We start from the raw sequence: 19,418 nt of genomic DNA, 5'->3' as shown, positions 1-19,418 counted from the left end.
TCCAATCCCTCCTTCTCCTAACCACTTCCCCTGGGCAACCAGAAGTTGTTCTGTATGTCTGTGAGTCTGTTTTTGCTTCAAAGATAAGTTTGTTTATGTCTTATTTTAGATTCCACATAGGAGTGATATATGGTATTTATCTTTGTCTTTCTGATTTACCTCACTCAGTATGATAAACCCTAGGGCTGTCCATGTTGCTTCAAATCACATTATTTCATTATTTTTAGGGGCCGAGTGATGCTCCATTATATAGACACACACACACACACACACACACACACACACACACACCACAACTTCTGTGTCCGTGCATCTGTTGGTGGACATTTAGTAGTTTCCATGTCTTGGCTATTCTCAATAGTCTGGGCTGTTATGAACACTGGGGTCCATCTGTCTTTTTGAATTACACATGTGTCTCAGTGTATGCCCAGAATTGGGATTGCAAGATACATGGCAACTATATTTTTAGATTTTTTGAGGAACCTTCATATTGCTTCCAAGTGGTTGCACCAGTTGACATCCCCCCACCTGTTCTCCACACCCCCTCCAGCATGGATTATTTGGACACTAGTTTCTCTTCCTGCCTCCTCCCCTCGGCTGCCGTCAATGTCCCCGTCCCCAGTGGCTGCCGCATAAAACCTGTGCCGGTCATGCAGACGCTACACGGGGTCACCCCCACCCCCAGGGCACTCGAGCCTCCCTTCCACCCATTTCCACTCTGGGTCTGGGCTCCTTGTCCTCCCAGAAGCAGAACCGCTCCCTTCATTATCTTGGTGGGTTCACATCCTAATGATCCAGAGGCTGAACTCAGGTTTATATACCCCAATCAGCTTACCACATACCAGGGATTCGAACCCAAATAATGCTCAGTTCCTGCCCGCCAGGAATTTAGGACTAGACAAAAGAAAAGAGACACAGACTGTAAATTTTACCATGAGGAACTGTAGGTTTTTTATTTTTTTCCTTTTGGCCACACTGTGCAGCTTGCAGGATCTCAGTTCCCCAAACAGGCATTGAGCCCAGGGGCTCAAAACTGAAAAAGCAGAGTCTTAACTACTGGACATCCAGGGAATTTCCAAATTCCTGTTGTGTGTCCTTTGAAATCTGCACAGTCTCTCAAGGAGTTTGCTTCTTATGGCTGCTGTTACCACCCGGCACACACAGAACACGATCCTGATCTTTGAGGTCTGGAGGTGAGAGTCTGAAATGAACCCGACAGGGCTCAGATCAAGGGTCAGAAGGTTGTACTCCTTGAGACTTCAGGGACATCCAGGCTTAATGTGTTTCTCTCCCTTCCCTGCGGGCTGGGGACGTGCTGTATGTAGCCTGCGCGCGGGGGCTTTGAGCACACACCTCGGCCCCGGGTCGGCCGCATTTGGGGCTCTGGAGCCCTGCGCCAGGTGGTCCTGGCTGTTGGCTGCTCCCAGGAGTGGGTGGGGGGCAACCGAAGCAGGGACTGTGGCTCGGCTGAGGGCGGTCTCTGCATCAGAGCGAGGGCCTCTGTGAGAGCACCGAGCAAGCTGGGCACAGGCACCACGCAGCGCGTCCCCAGCACGCACTGCACTGTGTAAGTGCTCTTGGAGGGAAAAGGATCCGACGCTCTGGGAAACTATATGAGATCCTTTGGAGACAGAAGGGGCAGAGAGGAGTGATCAGAAAGGTTAGGGTTCTGACGTGGGGTGAGGTGAGCGACCCTAAGACAGCAAAGCACACTCAGGGTTAAACTGCCACTAAGAGAAGGGACACTCTCCAGACCCAGCCCAGGGGGAGGAGTGTGCAGACAAGAGCTCCATGTGCTACCACTTGAGAGTCTTGGAATTAAGGCCTTGGTATGGGAGCTCTGTGGGCTGTGTGTATGTGTGTTTGTGTGTGAAAATGTGGTGTATATTTGTGTGTATGTATGTAGGTACCTGCCTATGTATATGTGTGGACATGGGTGTGTATATGTGTATTCACGTAATTATATGTATCTGTGTGCTTGTATATTTCTATGTGTTGTGTGTCTGTGAAAGGTATTAGGAACACACAGGTGCAAACGACCTTGCACGCAGGAGTCCCAGGGACCCCTGAAGAAGAGGGGATGGACAAAGGACACAGGAAACCAGGTGGAGAAGGAGATTGGAATCCCTTGGTTCTAGAAACGCAGAGAATGAGCAGGGAGTGGCAGATGTCAGGACCCGAGAGGAGACAGAAGGCTTGAGTTGAGGGCTTGGACAGTTCAAAAAATGAAGGGACTTGAGGGATAGGGATGGGGGCAGAAAAGTTTCCTGGATTAGAGCCCAAGGGAAATGGAGATGCCAATGGGGGGCGGCCTTGGGGTGGGGACTAGAGTGTGGGACAGGAGGGCAGGATCCAGGCTCCAGCTGGGGTCAGGCTGAGAAAGGCTGGATTGGTCTCAGAGGGGGTCTGCGGTGGGGCCGCCAGCATCTAGGGCAGCCCTTCAGGAAAGTGAATGTCCACCTGGGGACGCCAAACGTCCTTCAGTGGAGTTTTGCCAAGCGCTGAGATTTGTGTGTCGGTGAAACTGAGACCACAGTGGAGGTGCAAAAGGATCCAGGACCCAGGGAAAGGAGGGGAGCTGAGCAGAAGAATCTAGAACACGGGACAGGGTGTGCAGGGAAGATATGGAGGATGAGGAAGAATGAGCTGGAAGAGCCTAGCAGGATCTAGAAAATCCAAGGAATGGGGAGGAGTTTAGGGGGCAGGGAATGAAGAGAGGGTCATTGTCGCTGGGGATGGGAGAGGAAGGTTGGGTTAGGAATAAACGCAGGGCTGGGGCTTTTGGGCAGTTTCATACTTTTGGCAAAAAGAGGCCTTTGGTGTATCTAGCGCTGTTGGAACCGCCTCGCGGTCCCCTTGGGAAGCACAGCGCTTGTTGGAGTCCACACCATCCACATGCGTCCCCTGCCAGGATGGTCCTTACACTCCGAGGGTTCCTCCGTGGTGCAGAGCTTCTCCTTGTCTCTGTTCTGACCCTCTTCTCTCCTTGAAGACTGGCACCGGGGCCTTGTACACCCCCGACTCCGCTCAGGGCCGCCCTGGCGCCTCTGGCCCCTCCGCTCAGATCAGGAACCGGCCTCCTGAGCGCCCAGGTCTGCACACAGCGCCGTCCCTGCTCCCCACACTGACCTCTCCTCGGGGCTCGCCTCCAGAATTTCCCCTTTGGCACCTCCCTGCTTTCGACCCCCTGGGGGCTCAGACACCCTCAGCCCTCCTGCTCCCGGGTCCCTGTAATTCCTTCAGCTTTTGCTGCCAAAATTCGGTCTCTGTGTATGTACTAGGGCCGGATTAAATCTCGGAGACAGAGTTGTGAGTGAAATGGAAGCACATAGCTTTACTGTTTTGCCAGGTGCGGGGGTCGCAGCAGGCTAATGCCCTCAAGACTGTGTCCTGGGACCTCCTTGGCGGTTCAGTGGTTAAGAATCCACCTTGCAATGCCGGGCACAGGGGTGTGATCTCCCGTCGGTAAACTGAGATCCCCCAGGGCAAGAGCAGCTCAGCCCGCACCCCACAGCTAGAGAGTCTGCCCACTGCAAGCCAGGATGCTGCCAGACGCAGGGAATATCCTGCCTGTTACAAGTAAGACCCAAGGCAGCCAAATAAATAAATAAAATATATGTTTTTTAAAAGGCTGTGTGCCCGGTCTTGGAGGGGGTTTGAGGAGTCTTAGAGTGTTCAAGGAGCAGAGCCTGATCAACTCGAGGCGCTCTTCTGTTGGGTCTGTGATGAGGTCACGGGGAACAGCAGCATCGCCCTCGTGGTTCCAGCCGGTCTCAGGTCTTCTTGCTTGTGGGCGGCATAGTTCACTTTTTTCTGCCAGGGGTTTCTGATTCTGTAAAAGAGGTCAAAGGTCCTGGCTCCCAGCATTATGAATAGCCCTTGAGGACAAACTAATTCTGCACGAGTTTGTTCATTAGCTAAGGTATTCTTATTTTGTCTCTCTCCACAGTTTCCTTTCTGTATTTTCTGTGATTAAATTTAGCCTTTGACTAAAAGTTGTTTTGTTTTTTTTTTTTCCCAAACAGAAGGCAGGTGGACCTGGGTGGGGATCTACGAAGACTTCATAGGGTCCTGATTGATTATAGTTTCTTCAGGTGTTATCCTCCCTACTTGGGGAAAGGACACAGAGTTGGAAATAATCTCGAGTTTTAAGCTTAGCATCAATAGTTTATATTAAGACATTATTATTTCTCTCTTTGAATGCCTTGTCATAACCCCTGGACAAACATTTGAAAATTATGAGACATATTACCATGAGGATAATGATTAAAGTACACATTTGTCATATTTTTCAAGAGTCCTCATAGTTTAGAGGACAACAAGGAAGAAGTGTTTTCGAGTGTTTCCATTTGATATATATGTAGTATCCAAGTGGTCTTTGTTGTGAGGCTAGAATTTGAGCTGTCTTGTTCACAATTAGTGCTGCAACTCGAGAAAGCCCCCACTTGAAAGGAAGAGTATGTGTGCTGATCAGACAGACCACCTCCAAGAATAAATAAGTAATAAAAAATTATACATAATACAAAAAAAGAGTTTCAGACCAAATGCCAAAGACAAACAAGAAATAGCCTCCTAAGCTCAGAAAATCCAGGCCAAAGTCCTGCCATTCGATTTTGCCTTGCAGATTTCTCTCTTCTAGAAGTCTGGCTTTGTCAGAAGGCCATTGTAGCACGAGAATATACTCTATCAAACAATCCAAAGAAAACGTCAAACCAAAAGGCACAGGAAGAATAGGAGCAAGCTACACGTGCTGCAAAGCAATAAGTATTTGAGAGGCAAAAACGAGAGAGAAGAGAAGCTCCCAAGGCTCTACAGAAACAAGAAAATGGAAGTGTTCAAAATGAGGAGCCAGAAGACTCAAAATGGCCAGCCAAATTCAAATTTACAAATGGAGTAATTTCTAAGAAACTACAGGAAAAGAAGGGTAAAAATTTAGGGTGAAAATATCTACTTGCTATTGAGTACTTTTGGATGGGGACTGTCCCTCCTAACATGTAAATAAATGTATCTACATAAACTGGATTGGGAAGGGATGAAAAAAAAAAAAAAACCCAAAATGTTGTAGAAGTCATGCTGTTTTCAGATAGTTTTCATTCTCCTTTATAGGTCATTTAATCGTTTTCCTGGAGATGCGACAAGGACATCAAGTATCATTCAAGAAATCGTTTAGAAGTCATTTCAAACGTTGTTTAAACCGGATTTCAACGTATTGCTTCATCAACCTCTAGGATATCTTGGGTGCAATGTAAAGGAGAAACCAGGTTCTCGTAGCACCGGCAATCCTTCCTGTTAAAAACTTCAAAATAGGTTTAATTGCACGCAGACAAATCAGTTTAAGAAATTCCTTTAACACATAAATAAAGTCGTTTTCGCTTTCTCGCAAAACATAATGAGTATCTCCTTGCTTTTGCTCAGGCTGTGCCTGCTTCTTAACTCGTAGCGGTGCCTCAGTGGGTCTGCAGAGAGGCCAGTGTCATTAGAAACAGAAGTTGAAAGTCACTCAGGGCGTTCCTGGTGAGGAGAGGCACCGCGCAGGGTGCCGGGACCCAGGGGAAGGGCCAGGATTGAAAGAGCTTGTGGCCCCTTGAAGGGGGCGTGTCTAGGGCAGAGCTGAGAGCTGGTGGTTTTCTGAAGAGGCGCCAGGAAGTGCCCGGTGGGGTGGGGCCAAGCCCTCTGCTGAGTATTGCTTTTTGAATAACCCCGGTGTGTTTGGAGCTGTGGAGGTGGTCTCTGATAGCCGGGGGCCTGGACCGGGGGAATTTTGGCTACGTGTGTGAGAAGCAGATGTGGAGGTACTTGTGTCTTCACAGAGCTGAGAAAGCTTGCTAGGGCTAGTGTGGTTGCACCCGAATCCTTGGGCACGTTGTGGCCATCAGAAGCCGTGCAGAGACTCTAGATGCCGGGAGATATATTTCCCAAAGCTTCTTCACTGCAGGAGTCTCTGAGGGCACTGACGGGCCTGTCTCTTGACTCGAACTTGGAAGAAAAATGTGTAAATGAGCACTGGGTTGTCTCAGAACCCCAGGAAAGGACTAGAAGGTGTGAGACGTACGTGGCCTTGGCACATGAAAGGTGCTTCCACTGCATCTCCTTGAAGGCGGATGTCATCTTAGAAGCTCACAGGGCTGCCGAAAGAAGTGTGGTGGGTCTGGCGGCTCTGCACTCAAACCAGTGGACCGGCCAGGTTGGTGGAAAGGAAAGTTTGCTTTATTTCAGACGCCGGCAGGCCGGGGACAGTTGGTGGTCACCTGCGCAAAGGCTGACTGACGGCTTCCCCACCCAAACCCAGCGGGATGGGGGGAGGGTGTCAGGGCATGCGGGGGAATGTGGTCCCTTAAGTGGGGCAAGTGCAGGCTGGGTCAGGGGTTGGGCTGGAGGGGTGAGATCGAGGTCTGCCCCCTCCCCACACCCTTGGTGGGGTGTGTGCAGGCATCACAGCCAGGCTCCCGCTTTTGTTCTCCAGCTGGGACGTGGTGATTGGGTTTTTGATCTGCTTTCCTATCTTGTGCATCATTGGCCCCAACTGTTCGTGTGGGGTCTTCCTGAAAAAGGGACTGAACTCTTGTACCCAAAATTGGCAGGTGGACTCCTAAGCACTGGACCGCTGGGGAAAGCCAGAACAATATATTAAGACAGGCCAGATCTGGGCCTCCTGTGGCCCTGGGCCTAAAACGTTCACATCAGGAAGCCTGTGGAAGGTTTCTCTGCCGCTTTCATCCCCCTCACTTCATCCTCTAGGCACCCATTTCTCCTCTGGGCTCCACGGGTATACATCCTGATTGGGATGTGATTTTATTTAAGAAATTGCCTTCTCAAACCATCCAGTGCCACCGCAGCCTCTCTGAATATTCGGCTACTGAGCAGGATTTTCTCCAAACCTGTCTGGTCTCAAGTCCACAATGTGAGCCTGTGGACCTCCACTCCCCTTCCCGTTTCTCTGAGCCAGATGTGCACTCCAGCCGCCTGGCCTCCGCCCCCGGCAGAGGGCTCCTGTCGACTCCCACCCCACCCCTGCGCTTTCTCCTGCTGGAGACCCGCTCCCAGGCTAGGGTCCACGGTAGAGACCCTGGGCTGGACCTCAGGCAGATCCCGCCAAAGAAACAGACCATCCAATGCAGTGCATTTACTTATATCTTTTATTTTAGATAAATTATAAGGTACAGTTTGGGAGAGGCAGAAAAGGAAAGATGACCTCAACAGAAGTAGGCTACCTTTATTCAGGCAAGGAGGGCTGACAGTCGGCCTAATGACCAGGTTGAGCGCCGCCGAGAGGGATCCGGGAGGCTTCATACTTATAGGGAGGTTTGTGGAAGCGATAAGGGACACGTTAATATTTTGAGTATTCTTTTGTAGTTAGAATTCTTTTGTAGTATTCTTTTGTAGGCAGGGGGTGATAAGCCTTCTGGGCGGGTGTAAGGGGTGGAAGGTCCCAGATAGATGCAACCGGCCTGGAGCATCAAGGCGGAACTAAAGCTCTGTTTCATTTTCTCCGAAGTTAGATGATTCAGCAAGGGGCCTTTGAGACTGTTGTTCTCTTTCTAGGCCCAAAAGATTCCTTCATAACTAGAGATTAAACCATAGAGACTTCAGATCGCTTGTGACCACACATCTCCTTAAATATAGAAAAGATCTTATTCTGTAAAGAACTCAGGCCCAGCTGGTTCCATGCCATGGAACCTATCTTCTCTAGGGCCCATCTGATGAAACATTTAACTAGGTGTTTAAGCAGCCATTTGAGGAGCGTCAGAGCCTGCTCCATTAGACATACTGTAATTCTGTATAAGACATTCTGTAAACTCTGTAACTCGTCTTTTACAAATTCACTTAATTTCTCAGTAAGAACATCAGCAAGTTTATTTTGAAGAGTTTTCATTAGCTTGGTCTTGGTAAAAGAAATAAATATCTCCATGTCGAGAAAGTGAACTTCTCTGAACTTCAGCTTGTCTGAACTTCAGCTTTTCTGGGCGCATCTGCTCCACTCAGTCCAAGTCCTGAATTTATATTTGAAAGGTCGGGGCATGCCCCGGCAAAGTGCTGCAAGGCAAATAACGGAGGCTGACTAAACTTCCGGGGACCGACCCCCTGCAGGCTGGTCCAATCAGGTACCAACACAGAGCCCTCGGACACTAACCGCCGCTGTAGCCCAGCTTTCTTCCTTATATGAAAAGACCTGGCTTGGACGCCCGATCCTGGCTATAAAACCCCTCCCCACCCCTCATACCTCGCCGACTCCCTTTGTCTCCTCACTCACCCGCCCCCAGGAGTTCTGCCCAAGAGCGACTCTTAATAAAAGGCCTTTACCACCGGTCCTTAGAGGCGGCTTTTTTCCTCCCACGGCGTTTTTCTAACAATATTCACTGAAGGAGCAGTAATCGGTCCATTCTTTAGCAAACTGTACCACACAAAAACAGCTCTTAAGATCAAGAAGAAATCCCGAGTTAGAGGTGGCAGTTTTCACTGTAATTTTAGACAAGTTTACCCAAGATTTCCATCTTCTGCTTTTCAATGTTCTGCTTTTCAAGTTCCAGTCTAGAAATTCCCTAGCTTTACTTCCATTGTGGTCACTGTATTTTTGCAGATTTTTCTCATCACATCTCAGGTTCAGTCCTTGCCCTAGGCGTGTTTATTGCAGACATAAGTTGACCGCTTCAAATTATTGTGGAATGGGCCTCCTCTGGTCTCTGTCTGTCACAGCCCTTTTTCAGTCCCTGTGTTACTTGTGCTGTTGTAGCCATGTGTTCTGGGAAACAAACTCACTCAGAAGGACAGTTCAGATAGTGAGGCGCAGTTTTTTACACCGTCGGGCCCAAGGCAGAGTCTCCTCTTAGCCAAGGACCCTGACCAGTTTTTCTGAAAACCTGTTATACCCTAAGTGTACGTGCCCAAACCCAGCTCCCCAAATTCCCTGAAACTGGCCTGAACAAAGGAAAAGAAAGATACAATCAAAGTTAACCCGTGATTCCTATGCCTTTAGCCTAGGTAGTTAACAGTGGGCAATTATCAACAGGGCTGTGGTCATATCCCAATAAGCATAATAGAATGTATGATTCTATTCGGTTACACAGATAATCAGGGTATTCTTTCAGGCAACAGAGAGTCTAGGTACGAGTCCTGGGGCTTTTGCATCCAGGGGGCCTGGTTTTCCAGTTGGTACGTTCTTTCCAGAGATACTGGGCATAGAGCTCAAAGTCCACAGTCTGACCCAAGATGGAGCCCTGCTTTCAAATGGAGCCTGTTCTGTCTGTTTTCTCCTTCATTCCCCCTCTTGATGCTCTTAGTATGAGCATCATTCACAGGGATATATTGCACCCTGGCTCTTCAACCTCCACTTTGGGAGAACGACATCAACCTTTGGGTTACAAAGTTCATAATACTTTGTAAAATAAAGGGTCCACAAAGCAGAACTATCAAGGCAACTGTAACAATGGTAAATATAGATTTCCACCAATCACCCTTCACCCAAGATAGGACTGAAGGTCAAAACGGAAGATTATCATCAGACATAATTTTACCTGAGCTTTCATGTCATCTAGGGTGGCTGATCTATAGCCAGACAAATCAGGAATATATACACAACATTGAACTTTAATGACAGCACAGGTCCCTCTTTGTCCTGAAACTGAGGGTAGTTTCAAGGTGATACCAGCAAGTGTTTGTTGCAGCAGTTGCTTGCAGAGCTTCATCTCTTTTTCTTCTTTAAGATGATCTTGATTTCCCGGGGATCAGCGGGGTCCTTTGTGTAGTCCCCTTGGTGTCCTCCAGGTCTGTGTGATATGCTCTCTTCACCCTCATGTGATGGATTCAAGGGGTGACACCTACAACTTTAACTCAGTCGGGCTGGTTAGAACAACAGTACACGGGCCCTTCCAGTGTGGGGCCAACGAGTCATGTTTCCAGTCCTTGACAACTCCTGATCCCCGGGCACACAATCGTGAATCTGCTCCCCAAGGGGGAACGGCACCCTTTCTTGTACAAACTTCGTTCCCTGATTTAAGACCTTACCCAGTTGTTCCATCTGCTGTGAAATCTCATCTCCCCTTACCTGAGGCAAATTTGTTCACACCGGTTTTATCCTGGGAGGGGGCCTCCCATACACAATTTTGTCCAGAGAAGAGCCATGGGACCGCGGGGTCATCCTGAGTCTGAGCAGAGTCGTCGGAAACAAGCCCCCCAGGAGCAGTCAGTCTCTGAGATCCACTGGGAGAGCGTCTCTGTATGTGTCCGGTTGGTTCATTCCACCATCTCAGAACTCTGGGGCCTATATGCTGTATGTAATTTCCACTTGATGTTTCAAGTTTTGCTTGCTTGTTATACTAAATCAGCTATGAAAGCCGGGCCATGGTCCGATCCAATGCTGGTAGGAAATCCAAATCTGGGAACCGTCTTTCTACTCAGGCACCGGGCTACTCTTGATGCTCTTCCAGTCCGGGTAGGAAAAGCTTCTACCCATCCCGAGAACGCACACTGTATAACCAGCAGGAAACAGTAGTGTCGGTGAGGATTCATTTCAGTGAAGTCCACTTCCGGGTGTTCAAAGGGCAGCGTGCCTTTTAGCTGAATCCCTGGAGGTTTCTGTCTGTGCTGAGAGGCAGCATGGACCTGTGAGCAGACAGTGCAGTTCTGAGATTTTGTCCTGCATAGGGAAGAGAGGCGGGGAACCAAGAAACATTTTCAAATGAGCTCTTCCAGTTTATCATGGCCTAGATGTGTCGCTTGGTGTGTTTGGCTTACCAGGGTGGGTGCCAGCTCCTCCGGTACCAACAAGTTGCCACTTGGCAATTCCCACCGTCCCTTTGCAGGTGTGATGGCCCCTTGTGCTTTGGCTAGATGGTTGTGGGCTTCAGTGTACTTTGCAGAGTCTAGCGTTACCTCAGGCAGCTCTGCCAATACCAGAGCTTTAGCAGGGGCTTCGCTTGTCACCCCCAAGCCCTCGGCTGCTTGTCTAGCAAGGACTTGGCAGGAATTGGAAGCAGCCACTCTGAAGTTTATGCTTTCTGGTGTCTTTCCCCTGGTATAAGACTTCCACCAGCTAATGAGGTCTGGTTTGCATTTGGTTCATGGGTGTCTGATCAAAATGGGAAATGCTCCTTTGATTCCCTCTGATAACCTCCTAGGACACATTTTGGAAGACTGGTCGAGCTATACGTTTAAACCTATCAATAAGGACAAAATATTTTAACACTATGTAGTCACAATATTCTTTAGACTTTGGAGAAAATGGTTGAGAGGGAACTCTTTTGAAATTTCAGAACTTTTTTTTTTTTTGCATGTGCTGTTGGAGAGAATGACTTGATAACACACTTCCGTTTTTTAGAACACCTACCCTGAGAGAACAAAGATATTCCAAGGAGGAAAGTTGATGTTAAGCCTCACCATGTCCCTAAATATTAATACAAACACAGCCCACATTGCCTGTGTCTCAGCCTTGGCTTTCTTAGAATTGCAACTGAGCCGGGAGAGGAGGGTGGGAGGAGGGAAGAAAAAGCCTTTGACCTCAAGTGTGTACATTTGACTGTTCTCTCTGTTTTTCATAAACTGACAAGTTTAATTGCAGTGCGTGATTCATGAAATGTAAAATGAGGAACAGATCTCTGCTCGTGTGTATGTCTCAGTGTGTCTTTGTCTCTAGATAATATTCCTGAGATTACTAAATAGAGATCATATTATATATTATCTCATATAGAGCTCTAAATGCGCTCTATTGCACTGACTTAAAATAAGTGATTACAAATGTTGTATTTCTGAGTCACAGAATCTGGGAAATGTTCATGAAGTCTTTGTCTGGTACTGACATCATTTTAGCCTGTTTAACTGTGTCTATTACTAGAGACAGGAGACAGCAACATTCTTTCATTGTACTTAGTTCTACTGCAAGTCACTAGGGCACACCTGTTGCAACATTTGTCAGCAAGAAAGTTCACTTACATTGCAATATTGTCATAAATAACTGAGATAAATGGCATAGATAAAATACTGACACATTGAGTTCTGAACAAGTCTATGTTTACTTACCTTTGCCTTTTATGAAAAAAACACAAACATATTTGAGTTTATTAAGTACATATCTTGTACGACATAAAGGAAAATTGTACCCTAAGCTATGTATGTCTTATAGGTTACAAAATCTACTGTTGATAAAAAAATTCAATTGCCTGTTTCTTGGTTTTAAGTTTTAAGGCATTTTAAAAATGCGATATGATTTAACATCTACTAAAAATAAATAATGATAAAGAAATAAAAAATAAAAAATATAAATAAATGAAATGAAAATATAAACATAATATATAAAAATAATACAATAATACATGACATAATGACATAGGAATATATAAATATATTAAAATATAAATCTATTACATGTATGTATATATAGTATAATTATTGTGCATTATATTATAATTATATTATTATATTACAATTCTTATATCTGATATGTAAAATTTTTCTTATATTTATAAAAATTTAATGAGAAATTTTTTAAATTTTCATTAAACAATTCTATACTTATTAAAAAATTATGTATATAATATGTATTACTATTACATATAATATTATATATACTAATAAGGATATATTAATATATTTAGTATATATAAAATATAAATACATAGTATATACAAAAGTACAAAGAATATATATAACATATATGTTAATAATAAAACACATATTTATATAGAGGATTATATATATAAATTTATGTATAAATATACAATATATATGTGTAGAGATATACTATTAATTTACATCTTATATTTCATTATATATAATTGCTATATTTTATATCAGATAAAATGATTCTATATACATATAAGACTTATATATATAGGTTATATATAAAGATGATTATACTTTGTAAAATTGATATATATATTGTGCATATATTGCTTAAATATATATTATATACTTTTATATATACCATATAATATATGATATGTGATATATAATGATATATATCACATAAAATGTAATATAGGTTATATATCAAAGTATAGTATATATTACATATAATTATGATTATACTTTATTATATATACTTTAGTTTATAGAAATATAAAGTATATTTACATATACTGTATTATATTATAATTCTTATAGCTATTTTATATATAGTGTATTATTTATATAATATATAAACAATATTATTTAATATTAATATATAATTGAAATCGATTATATATAACTATTGTAAAAAATGAAAATATAATACATCTTGTATATATAATCATTATTATATGCCTAGTAGTTTTAATTTAATTAGTATGTATAATATATGTAATATAATGCATAATATCATATATGAATATATACTAAAATATAAAATAATATATCATTTATATATATTATCAGTATTATATTAATATAATATTATCATCATTTTCATCTAACATATATTAATGTATATAATAGAAAAAGTGTAACTTATTATGTTTATTGTAATAATACATTGTCTATTTAACAAATATGTATATTAATGCAATATAATCCTGATCAGTAACATATATACAATATAATATAATATTAATATCATATTATACATATGTAATATAATATTTAATAAACATTTAATATACACTTATATAATCATGATATATAATTATTTTATTGATATATGATACATCCTATATCTAATATACACATTATTTTATTATTACATAATATATTATAATATATAACTATTATTATTATATAATACATTTCTATATAATTGTATATATTATATATATGATATATATATTATATATTAGATATAATATAACTCTTATGTTAACATGACTATAAAAATAAATGTATACTATAAGTTGTAACATATCCATATATATAAATATGTAAATAAATATATGTTATATATAAATTAATAATATACTAATTTATATGTAATATATATTTGTATTAAATTATTTGTCAATTTGAAATAAATATAAATATAAATTTCTATAAAAATGCAGTGTTATATAAAAATATAAATATAATATTTATATAAATGTAATATAAATATCTATATAAATATATACCATATATATCACATATAAATATACATGATATAAAATATATGATATATAATACATAATATAAGATAGATCAGATAATATCATATACAACAAATATATAATATATAAAATAATATTTCTCCTTATACATTGTTACATTCATTTGACTTTCTGTAAACTATATTGACATATACTTTATTATATTATAATTATTATATATACTATAAAATACCATTATATAATTATATAATTAAATAATATATAACATATTATATAATATATAATGTATATGTTATAAGATATATAACATAGCATTTATAATATATAATACAATATAATATAATATTATCTGTTATATTTTCTGTTCAGTTCAGTTTAGTTGCTCAGTCATGTCCGACCGTTTGAGCCCCATGGACTGCAGCATGCCAGGCCTCCCTGTCCATGACCAATTCCTAGAGTCCACCCAAGCTTATGTCCACTGAGTCAATGATGCTATCCAACCATCTCATCTTCTGTCGTCCCCTTCTTAGCCTGCCCTCAATCTTTCCCGGCATCAGAGTCTTTTCAAATGAGTCAGCTCTTCGCGTCAGGTGGCCAAAGTATTGGAGTTTCAGCTACAACATCAGTCCTTCCAATAAACACCCAGGACTGCTCTCCTTTAGGATGGACTGGTTGGACCTCCTTGCAGTCCAAGGGACTCTCAAGGGTCTTCTCCAACACCACAGTTCAAAAGCATCAATTCTTCACCGCTCAGCTTTCTCTACAGTCCAACTGTCACATCCATACATGACTACCAGAAACAACCATAGCCTTGAGTAAACGGACCTTTGTGGACAAAGTAATGTCTCTGCTTTTTCATATGCTCTCTAGGTGGGTCATAGCTTTCCTTCCAAGGAGTAAGCGTCTTTTAATTTCATGGCTGCAGTCACCATCTGCAGTCACTTTGGAGCCCAAAAAAAATTGTCTCTCACTGCTTCCATTGTTTCCCCATCTATTTGCCATAAAGTGATGGGACCTGATGCCATGATCTTAATTTTCTGAATGTTGAGCTTTAAGCCAACTTTTTCACTCTCCTCTTTCACTTTCGTCAACAGGCTCTTTAGTTCTTCTTCGCTTTCTGCCATAAGGGTGGTGTCATCTGCATATCTCAGGTTACTGATATTTCTCCCTACAATCTTGACTCCAGCTTCTGCTTCTTCCAGCCCAGCATTTCTCATGATGTGACTTTAGCAAGAATTGTGTACAGTTCAGGATTGATTAAAATTAAATATAATTTAATCAAGTAAATGACTTTTATTATTAATAGTAAGCTACAACAATACTGAAATTTGGTTTTCTCTCTCTGTTAACAGAACAAACTTTCCTGGAATATTGAGCTGCCTTGGACAACAGATGGTAAGTCTCTTTCTCTAGCTAACTCTGAGTGTTCCAGAGGAACTGTGAGGCATCTCAGAGGGAAATATTAGATTAACTAGCATCACCGGTATGTTAAACACCATGGGGAGCATTATCAAGTGAAGGAGAAGCCTTCTCAGGTTAAACTGGGATGGATATTATTAATAGAGATTTGCTAAAAAAAAATTATGGAATTCCTACAAACCTGGTAGGTCCCAACATCATAATTAGGACCTACCAGGGCATACCAAGTTCTGCTACCAAGTCACAGTTCTGGTTATTGTGACCAAGATTCTTAACTCGTTACAGTCAGCTCAGGGGTGTCACCATGTCTTTCAATTTTTAAGTCAGGCGCACACAGTTACCATTCTCTGATGGTTTTGCAAAAGGTCTTCATCACCCAAGAAGATTCCATAGGAGAGACCATTTTGACAAGCACCGATGTCTTATCAATTTCACATTATACCAGGCAACTAACTGGATAAGAAATTCTAAATCTCCATTTTAAAAACCTGCTGGTATTATAAAAGTGTTTAACAAAAGAGGAAATAATGAGTCAACTTGTAAATATAGTTTTAAAGTTTGTGGGTTTTTTTCTTTTTTTTTTTGCTCTGAAATACTATTGATATGTTGGCTTTCTAGATAAAGCCCAGCCCTTCCCCTCAAGCTACTAATGATTGACAGCAACTGAATAAATGCCCTCTGTGAGTAAAACGGATATATGTTACTTTTCTCTCTCTAGGTTTCTCCAGAAGTTAGAGATGCTTAACTCTGAGCAGCCTTATCAGGTAAGTAAAAATGACTGTGTCCTGACATTTGCAATAATCCTCATATTTTGGGGCCCTTTAGAAGAGAGAAATCTGCAAGCAAAATCAAATGGCAGGATTTGGGCCTGCCTGGATTTCCTGGGGGTAAAATGGTGTTGGTTGCTTGTTTTCTGGAATTCAGTCTGAGACTCTCTTTTGTACATGTAGTTTTATGATTGACTTATTTACTCGTTCTTGGAGGCTGGGTCTTTGATGGAGCACAGGCTCTTCGTTGCTAGCTCGGGCTTTCTCTAGTTGCAACACTAATTGTGAATGAGACAATTCAAGCTCTAGCCTCACGGCAAAGACCACTGGGACACGACATATTTATCAGATGGAAACACTCAAAAACTCATCTTCCTTGTTGCCCTCTAAAATAGGAAGACTCTTTGGGAAAATATCACAAATCATTAATCATTATCCTCATGGTAACATGCTTTCATGGTTTTCAAATGTTGGTCCAAGGGCTATCACAAGGCAATCAAAGAGAGAAATAATATTTCCTTAACACAAACTGTTGATGCTAACAAAGCTTGGAACTTGAGATTATTTCCAGCTCTTGTGTCCTTTCCTCAAATTACATAGGTTGACTCCCCTTGGAACTGTAGTGGAGAAGGAACTTATGAGGCCTTCATAGATCCCCACCCGTGTGCACCTGCCTTGTATCTATGAAAAACAACTTCAGTCAAGAATATATTTAATCATAGAAGTGAGCCAATACAGAAAGAAAGGAAACTGTCAAGGAAGTCAAAATAATAATATCGTAGCTATTAAACAAACTCATGGACTGTTAGCTCTTCCTCAACGGCTATCGATAAATATTTGGAGCCGTCCTGGTTCCAGATGTCCTATTTGACCCCTTTTACAGGATCTGAAACCCCTGCCAGATGGAAGAAGTGAACTATGCCACCCACAAGCAGGAAGACCTGAGACCGGCTGGAACCACAAGGGTGATGCTGCTGCTGCCCGTGACCTCATCACAGACCCAACAGAAGAGCGTCCTCGGGTTGATCAGGCTCTGCTCCCTGAACACCATAAGACTCCTCAGACCCCTCCAGGACCAGACACACAGCCTTTTATTTATGTTAATATTTTATTGATCTATTTATTTGGCTGCCTTGGTTCTGATTTGCAGGTGCGGGATAGTCCCTCCCTCTGGTGGGATCTTGCTTGTAGCGCAGAGACTCACCAGCTGTGGGGCGAGGGCTCAGCTGCTCCTGGGCTGTGAGATCTTAGATTCCCCACCAGGGATCGAACCCAGGTCCGCTGCATTTCAAGGTGGACTCTAAACCACTGGACGACTGGAAGTCCCAGGACACAGTCTTGAGGGCATTAGCCTGCTTGGTCCCCCGTGTGTGTCAAAGCAGTAAAGCTGGTTTTTCCATTTCATTTAAAACTCTCTCTCTCAGATGTAATCTGGCCCCAGGACACAGAGGCCCAATTTTGGCAAGGAGATCTGGAGAGAAGCCAGGAGCCATTGGAAGAACAGGGTCCTGGGGGCAGGAGGGCTGAGGGACCTGAGTCTCACTGGGGTGGAAGGCTGCGAGAGGCCAAACGGGGCTTCCGGAGGTGGCGTCCTGCGGGCAGCAGGCTCAGCGCTGCGGCGCAGACCCGGGGCTGCGGAGGGAGACACCCGATCTCAGCAGATCGGCCACAGGAGCCAGGACGGCCCTGAGAGGGGTCGGGGCGCACAGGGCCCGGGCGCCAGTCATCCAGGGACAGAACAGGGTCAGAACAGACAGGAGGAGAAGCTCTGTGCCACGGAGGCGCCCCCGGAGTGTAAGGACCGGCCCGGAGGGGAAGCGTGTGGACCAGGGTGTGGACTCCAAGAAGCTCTGTGCTTCCCAAGGCGGGGCCCAGGAGGCTGGCGGTTCCAACAGCGCTGGATGCACCTGAGGCCTCTTTGCCTCAAGAATGGAAACTGGGGATGCAGTCCCGTCCGTCCCCTCCGAATAGAGTTATTCCTCTCCCTGATTTGTCCCACCCACCCCTCAGGGCAGTGCCCTTCTCTTCACCCCTCGCCCCCTAAACTCGTCCCCCATCCCCGGCTTTTCTAGATTCTTTCGTGCTCTGCACACTCCGAGGCCCGCCCCATCCTCCATTCCCTCCCTCTCCCCGCTCTCCAGGTTCTAGATTTCAGACAGGCTGGGACCTGGGCTGCAGTGCTTCCTCGTGGACACACAGCTTCTTGAGCCACAGAGAGCAAGGAAACCACAAGGGACTAACAATCACTACACACACGAGCAGTGGGGGCAAGTGATGCACCAGATCAGAAAGAAAAGATCAAAACTCCAGTCCCCCCTTCAGAGCTGGAGAACTAAACTGGGCTCCTGGACGTGATGCCTGCACACAGCTCCACCAAGGGGCTGCACAGACCTCGCATTCAGCCCTCCCGCCCAACGCTGGACCCAGCCCACCCTCACCCCATTTAATGGAGCAGATTTCCCACAGGCGCCCTGACACCCCCTCACCCCCCAGGAGCAAACAAGGGAACTTGTCATTTGTTTGACTCCCTTCCTGATGCACCCAGAGCTCCAATAAAACCTTGTCTGAATATCCTGTCTGGCCTCTTATCAATGTCTGTTGACTTAGGATTCCAAGAACCCTGGTGGGTCACATGCCCTTCTGGCTCTGCACACTCCTAGGTCAGCCCTGTCTTCCCTTTCCTCCCTGCCCCTCCCTGTGTTCCAGACACTTCTGTCCTCGGTGCCAGCCCTTCCCTGGACCCTGGATCCGTTTTCTCTCCACTGTGGTCTCAGTTTGTTTCACCTACTCACATGTATCAGAATCTCCCAGACGGGATTGAGGCATGACTTTGACTTCCAAGGTGGGCATTCGCTTTCCTACAGAGCTTCTCCAGATGTTGGACGCCCCAGCCAGACCCCCTCAGAGAGAAACTCTGCCCTTCTCAGCCTGGTCCCAGCTGGAGCCTGGAAAGCCTGCCCTCTGTCCCACACTCTAGACCCCACCCCAAGACCTCTCACCACTGGCCTCCCTCACTTCCCCTGGGCTCGAGTCCAGGAAGCCTTTACGCTCACACCCAGACTCAACTTCCTTCGTTTTAAATTCTATAATCATTTTGTTGACAATTTTGAAAAGCATTTTCCATTTATATCTCTTAAAAAATTTTGCCTATATTCCCTGTGTTGTATGATCCATCCTTGAGGCTGTCTTAGGGCTCCTCAGGTGGCACTAGTATTCAAGAATCTGCCTGCCAATGCAGGACGCA

General features: G+C 43.9%; 1 long non-coding RNA gene across 2 annotated transcripts; it reads left to right on the top strand.

The window, feature by feature from the left end:
• Window positions 1-5,562: 5,562 nt before the first annotated feature.
• On the top strand, window positions 5,563-18,726 carry LOC122692081. 2 transcript variants are annotated; one of them, XR_006340589.1, is made up of 4 exons: window positions 5,563-5,792; window positions 15,341-15,383; window positions 16,126-16,171; window positions 17,058-18,726. It is a non-coding gene; the product is annotated as an uncharacterized LOC122692081 (long non-coding RNA). The 2 variants fall into 2 exon arrangements; XR_006340590.1 differs by lacking the exon at window positions 5,563-5,792 and adding an exon at window positions 6,131-6,184.
• Window positions 18,727-19,418: the final 692 nt, after the last annotated feature.

Source organism: Cervus elaphus, chromosome 4 (genome assembly GCF_910594005.1).
Source record: "Cervus elaphus chromosome 4, mCerEla1.1, whole genome shotgun sequence".
Classification (NCBI taxonomy): Eukaryota; Metazoa; Chordata; class Mammalia; order Artiodactyla; family Cervidae; genus Cervus; species Cervus elaphus.
Note: the sequence above shows the minus strand (reverse complement) of the source record. Positions and strands in the feature narration are given on the sequence as shown.